Source organism: Grus americana, chromosome 3 (assembly GCF_028858705.1).
Source record: "Grus americana isolate bGruAme1 chromosome 3, bGruAme1.mat, whole genome shotgun sequence".
NCBI lineage: Eukaryota > Metazoa > Chordata > Aves > Gruiformes > Gruidae > Grus > Grus americana.
Genome location: NC_072854.1, coordinates 51,588 through 58,187, shown reverse-complemented (window position 1 = coordinate 58,187; position 6,600 = coordinate 51,588). Strand labels below are relative to the sequence as shown.

The window sequence follows — 6,600 nt, the reverse complement described above, 5'->3', positions numbered from 1 at the left end:
GGAAACGGGACGAAGCTGCGTCAGGGCAAGTTCAGACCGGACGTTGGGAAAAGGCTTTTCACTGAGAGGGCGGTCGCTCAGTCACGGAACAGGCTCCCCAGGGAAGCGGTCGCAGCCACCGAGCCTGTCAGGAGTTCAAGGAGCGTCTGAACGATGCTCTTAGTCGCACGGTTTAGTTTTAGGTAGTCCCGCGTGGAGCGGGGGCTTGGTCTCGGCGATCCGTATGGGTCCCTTCCAACTTGAGATACTCTATGATTCTGTGAAATCTTCTGGGTTAGAAACGACCTTATTGTAATAGAGAATTCGCTGAACGTGGCTTTGTGCAAGGACTGTCGTCTTAGAATATCTTTTTTTTTTTTATTCCCCCCCCCCCCCCCCCCGATATGAGAAAAGCTCTGTCCAGAGATATGGAGACGAAATCAGTTGTACCTCACCCTGTGACACCGGAAGACATTGAGTAACTGTAAGCTGTGATGCTCAGTGAAATTACTAAGAGCGTGAAGTTTCCCGTGCCTTTGCTTTCACTCTCCCATTCTCTTGTCTTGCGGCACGTCGCATTTTTTGAGGCCGTGGAAGCGACACCGGGAGCGATGGGTTGTCAGAACCAGGTCCTCCTGCCTGTCGCTGGTTTTGCTTACCTTCGCCGTCTCTGTGTACCAGCCTGCATCTCTCTCTCTGTTCCTCAATCCCTGTCCTCTCTTCTCTGTTCTGCTTTGTTTCGCTGCGTATGTCCCGTTCCCTGTCCCACCTTTATGCTTCCTTCCTTCTTCCTCGCCTTTTTCTTTGTCCTTTTGTCCTGCTCCCCGACCCTGTTTCTCGCTCCATCTGACCGTCCTTTTCCTGGCACCTTTGTGTCTCTGCTCCTTGCCCCCGTCTTTCTCTCCCCTCTGCCCAGTCCTCGTCTCCCTCTTTTGTCTCTCTGTCCCTCTGTCCTCCTTCTGCCTCTGCCCCTCTGTCCTGCTCCCTGCCCCTCTTTTTCTCACTCTGCCCCAGCGTCCCGCTCCCCGGTCCTCTTCCCCTCTGTTGCTCTCTCCTTTTATCTCTCCTTCTCCCTGCTCCCCAGCCCGGTTCTCTCACGCTCCCGCTTCCTTTTTTTATTCTCTGTTGCTCTGTCCTGCTCCCCGTGCCGCTGTCCCTCGCCGTACCTCTCGGTCCGGCTCCCTGCCCTTATTCTCTTTTCCTCCCTCGCCGTGGCGCTGCCCGCCCAGGGTCGTTTCTGCCTCTCTGTCCCGCTCCCCGTCCTGGTTTGTCGGTCGCCGTCCCGCTGCCTCTCTTCCTGCCGCTTCTTCCTGCCTCTCTGTCAGGCTCCCTGTCCCCGTCCTTCACTCGCCGTCCCTTTCCTTGCCTCGTGCTTTCTCGCTCGCCGCCGCCGCCGCCCCCCCCCATCCAGCTGGCTGCCCCTTTTCTCCTCTCTTCTAGCGTCCTGCAGCCGGCTCCTCGGTTTTGGCGGCAGCCTGCACGTAGCAGCCCAGCTCTCCAGCAGCCTGACGGACCGACCGTGTGTCTGTTCCACGCCGGACTGGCGAGCGTGGCTCTGGGTAGGACAGCCGAGGTGCCCCAGGGCCGGGCCCCGAGCCCCGGTGCGGAGTCTCTCCCGGAACCGGCTCTGTGTGTGACTGAATAAACGCTTGCGGTCTCTTTTGCCGTGCCGGCTGCGTTGGCGCTTCCTTTGCGGGGGGGGGGGCGAGGGGCCGTGATGGAGGGCAGGGGAGGAGGTGTGTGTGGGGGTATTAACGTATTCAACAAGGTCACATTGCTCGCATCCTCGGGATCCAAAAGTGATGCTTCTTGGCTCCGCCCCTGACCCACGCCAAACGCCGCCCCTGACCCACGCCAAACGCCGCCCCTGACCCACGCCAAACGCCGCCCCTGACCCACGCCAAACGCCGCCCCCCACGCCAAACGCCGCCCCCCACGCAAACTCCGCCCCCCACGCAAACTCCGCCCCCACACGCAAACTCCGCCCCCACGCCAAACTCCGCCCCTCACGCAAACTCCGCCCCCGACGCAAACTCCGCCCCTCATGCAAACTCCGCCCTGATGCAAGCCAAGCCCCGCCCCTCACGCAAACTCCGCCCCTCACGCCAAGCCCCGCCCCAATGCAAACTCCGCCCCTCACGCAAACTCCGCCCCCGATGCACGCCAAACCCCGCCCCTCACGCAAACTCCGCCCCCGGTGCAAACTCCGCCCCGATGCACGCCAAACCCCGCCCCTCACGCAAACTCCGCCCCTCATGCAAACTCCGCCCCTGATGCAAACTCCGCCCCGATGCATGCCAAGCCCCGCCCCTCACGCAAACTCCGCCCTGATGCAAACTCCGCCCCTCACGCAAACTCCGCCCATCACGCAAACTCCGCCCCCGACGCACGCCAAGCCCTGCCCCTCACGCAAACTCCGCCCCCGACGCTAAGCCCGACCCTCACGCAAACTCCGCCCCCGACGCACGCCAAGCCCCGCCCCCGACGCAAACCCCGCCCCTCACGCAAACTCCGCCCCGACGCAAGCCAAGCCCCGCCCCTGACGCAAACTCCGCCCCACACGCAAACTCCGCCCCCGACGCAAGCCAAGCCCCGCCCCTGACGCAAACTCCGCCCCCCGACGCAAACTCCGCCCCTCACGCAAACTCCGCCCCCGACGCACGCCAAGCCCCGCCCCTGACGCAAACTCCGCCCCCGACGCAAACTCCGCCCGCGACGCACGCCAAGCCCCGCCCCTCACGCAAACTCCGCCCCCGACGCACGCCAAGCCCCGCCCCTCACGCAGCGCACAGCGCATGCTCGCTCGGTGCTGCCGCCTAGCGACCAAATTTCGGTACTGCGGCGGCAGCGCCGCGCATGCGCAGTGCAGCGCCACGCCCCCTCCCCGGAACCGGCTGCCGGCAGCCGGTGTGCAGGGGCTGCTGTGAGCCGAGGGAGGAGCGGAGGCGTCGCCGGGCTGCGGCTGCACGGAGGGAGAAGGTGAGCGGGGCAGCGGGACGGACCGGCGGGTCCCGGGGAAAGCCCCGAGGAGGGCGGCGGCAGCGGTGCCGCCTCCGAGGAGAGGCGGGGGGGCGGGGGGGCGGCGGGGTCCGTGTCACAGAGGGGAGGGGGGCTGCCCGGAGCCGTGCGGCGGGTGGGGGGGGGTGCGCGCCGTGTCGGAACCGGGCGGGGAGACCGTCCGGAGCCGCGCGGCGGGGGCTGCCCGGAGCCGGCGGGCGTCCGCGCCTTTCGGAGGTGGCTGAGGGGAGGCGGCGGGGGGGGCGCCAGCCCGGAGCCGCGCTGCGGAGCTCGGGGCTGCCGTCGCGGCTCGGCGGGGCTTTCGGGTGAGTCGGCTTTGGGGTGAGGGCACGGGACGGTGTCCCCGCAGGGTCAGGAAGCGTGGAAGGCTGCCTCCCGCGGCACGCCGGGAGTTGCAGTCTTGGGGCACGCGGCTGCTGGTCGGCCATATTGGCTCCCCGGAGCACGCCGGGAAGTGTAGTCTTACGGCACTCTAATGGCTGCCACGCGGCGCTTGCCAGTGCGTGCCGGGAGGCGTGGTTTTCGCGGACGTGGCTGCCGGACAGCCCGACTTGCTCTCGCAGGAGCGCGAGGTTGGGGTTTTTTTGCCGGTTTCGAGTGGTTTTCTGCAGGCTTCCAGCCACTCCCGAGCAGCGGTGCGGCCGTGCTACGAGAGCGCGCGCGCGGTGAGGCGTTGCCCGGTGTCCCGAGACGAGCGCTACCGGTCGGACTCTCCGGAAGCCTGTCCGGCAGCCCCAGGCCGCCCCCGAGCCCTGGCGTGAAGGCGGCAAGCTGGCCCTCGCCTGTGCCGCTTTCTTCCTGAACGGGGGTGCTGGCGGCGGCGGCAGCGGCAGCAGCGCAGGGAAAGAGCGGCGTCTCCGGAAGCCCCTGCAGAAGGAGGAGGGTCTCCGGCCAGGGCCGACCTCCGGTAGTAACGGCCACTGCTTTTTCTTTCCCTCTCCCAGGCCGCGCTGAGGACGTGGTTGCCCGTCCCTCCCTTGGGGATGCCGTCGACTGCACCCGCCTCGCCTGTGCCTGGCCTGGCTCGCCTCGTGGCGTGGGGGCGAAAAGGGACAGGTGGCGGAGCGCTTACCGGCCGTGGACAGGAGCTGCCCTAAGGGAAGCTGGAATGGCCAGAGAAAGGTGAAGAAGAAGAAGAAGAAGAAGAGATGGAAGGCTCTCCGGCCGGCAGCTGCCTCCCGCTGCAGGCAAGAGAGCGCCTGCCTCGCCGCGTGAGGAAAGATCCCTCGTTGCGCTCCGCGGCAGGTCAGGCTGCCGACGGGCACCGCAGGGTCGCCACGCGTAATCCAAAGCACGGTGCGGCCGCGTACCGAGGGAGGGAGGCAGGGAGGCAGGCTACTCATCTAGGCAGACTCGTCTCCTCGGAGCTGTAAGACACCCGTGTATTCTCTTAGGCGGAGGACAGCCGAGCGACCGGAGTGACAGCAAAGGAAAGGCGGAGAGCAGGAGAAAGAAGCGTCTGCGCTGGCAAGCTCTCCCGGCAGCGCCGAGAGCCAGAGCTGCGGTGAGTCCTGGGCCCGCGGGGCCCCATCGCCTCTCCTCTGCGTCGCGGGCCCTCCTCTGCCCCCCTCGCTTTCCCACCCCGCTGTGGGGTTTTTTGGTTTGCTTTCTGCTCCCCGCTATGTTCTTTTTCCATCTCGCTCTGACGGGCTGCCTGTCCCCACCTTTTTTAGGTCCTCGCTCTCTCTGCCCCGTAGCCCGTGGCTATTGTTTCCTTCTCTCTCTCCCTGTCTCTCTGTCCGGCCCCCAGCCACTGTTTCTGCATTCCTCCCCCTCGGTCCTGTAGCCCGTCGGTATTTCTGCCGTCTCTGGCTCTCTCTGTGCGGCTCCTCGTTCCTGTTGTTCGAGGTCTTCCTTCTCGGCTCCGTAGCGAGTCGTCGTGAGTCTCTCTCTTTCTCCGTCCCTCTTGAGCCTCTTCCCTGCCCCTCGTTTTGAAGGCCCGCCTCTCTGTCCCAGCACCCGTCGCTACGGTTCCTTTTTTCGGTCTCGCTCCCCGTCCCTGTTTTTCTAAAGTCTCCCCTCTCTGCCTCCTAGCCCGTCGGTACCTTTTTCTTTCCCCGTCGCGGTTCGTCTGGCTCCCTGTCCCTCTTTCTTCCTTCCTTCCTTCCTCCCTGTCTGCCCCGCAGCCCGTCCCTTCGTTCCTTTCTCCTTCCCTCTCTGTCCCTCTCCCGGTCCCCGGCTTTAAACTCTGCTTCTCTGCCCGGTAGCTCGCCACCGTCTTACCTTTCCCCGTCTCTCTCTCTGTCCAGCTCCCTCTCTCGAATCTTCAATTCCTCCCTGTCGCTGCAGAAGCCTGTCGGGACTTTTTCCCCTGCCCGGCTTGCCTCTCCCTGTCTCGCGATTCCTCCCTCTCTGCCCTCTTAGCCGCGACCGTTTTTATATTCTCCGTCTCTCCCTCGGTCCGCCTCGAGATCCCGATTGTTTTTTAAAGCGACCGAATCGTCGAGGTTGGCAGAGACCTTTACGATTATCGGGTGGAACCGCGAACCTGGCGCTGGCAAGTCCCCCTCTGCCCCGCAGCCCGTCCCTTCCCTTCCGACGGCCTCTTTCTCCACCTCCCTCTGTCCGGCTCCCGGCCCCTCTTTTCCACTTCCGCCCTCTGTACCCTGTGGCTTTCCCCCTCTTCTTTCTCTCTCTGTCTCTGTTTGAGGAGGAGCAGCTGCCGCCCCAGCGTTCGCACCCCGTTCACGGTGTCGCGCGCACGCTTCTTCTCGGGCGCGCTTCCTCCTCCTCCTCCTCCTCCGGGCTCGACCCGAGGCTTCCGGCAGCAGTCTCCGGGTGTCGGATTTTGTAAAATAATTAACGTAACTGAAAGGTGCAGCAGCGGGATCGGCCCGGGCGGGGCGCCTCCAGAGAGAGGGACCCCGAACAAAGAAATCCCGGGGCCGTTCCACGCTTGGGTCCCGGACACCCGCCCCTCGCGCGCTGTCCGCGCGTCCCTTAGTCCCGCGGTGACTTTTGGTCTGGGGTCTTCTACCGTCGTCTCGGGTTCTTCTTCTGTATAGCTGTGGGCGGTGCGTTATTCCACAGGTGCTGCTGCGCCGATGCTCCGTACGTTCGCAGTAACGGGTAGAGCGGAAGGCTCCGTGGCCAGGGAAGAGCGGCACGGAGACGTTCCTGCTCGCTCCGTTGCACCGGAATTTCGACGGCTGGGTTCGGCCGCTAAATTGATGGCGCTACCGGAAGAAATTTCAGAAAAGTGAGTACTGTGCTTGTCTTTAATCTTTTAAAGTAATTTTTCTACGGGCGCCCGGTCCGTGGCTTAGATATTTGGTTTGCGGCGAAACAGACCCGGAACGTGGCTCCAAGTAGCGTTCCGATTCGCTGAAATTCCCCGTAGTCAGAGAGCAAGAATCGTGAATGTTGCTTGGCGGTTTGAAATCTCAGGCTTTCTCTGAAAGCTGACCTGCCAGAATGAGCCGAAAGCAGACCGAACGCCAATAGGGATGCCGCAGAAAAGGTCCTCTTCTTGACAGGAGAAGAGCTTGGCGAAACGTCAGCGCCGTTTCCCGTAGGGCCTCCGACGTACCGGTTCGGCAAGCGTGGGCTTTGTGCGATTCCCTCGGGGACGATGGCGAACAAACGTTGTACGGCAGAGAGTAT

At 64.0% G+C, this 6,600-nt stretch overlaps 1 long non-coding RNA gene across 1 annotated transcript; it reads left to right on the top strand.

Moving 5' to 3' along the window:
- The first annotated feature begins 2,835 nt into the window (after window positions 1–2,835).
- Window positions 2,836–6,397, top strand: LOC129205247 (uncharacterized). Its single transcript, XR_008576672.1, has 4 exons — window positions 2,836–2,958; window positions 3,942–4,208; window positions 4,392–4,501; window positions 6,028–6,397. It is a non-coding gene; the product is annotated as an uncharacterized LOC129205247 (long non-coding RNA).
- Window positions 6,398–6,600: the final 203 nt, after the last annotated feature.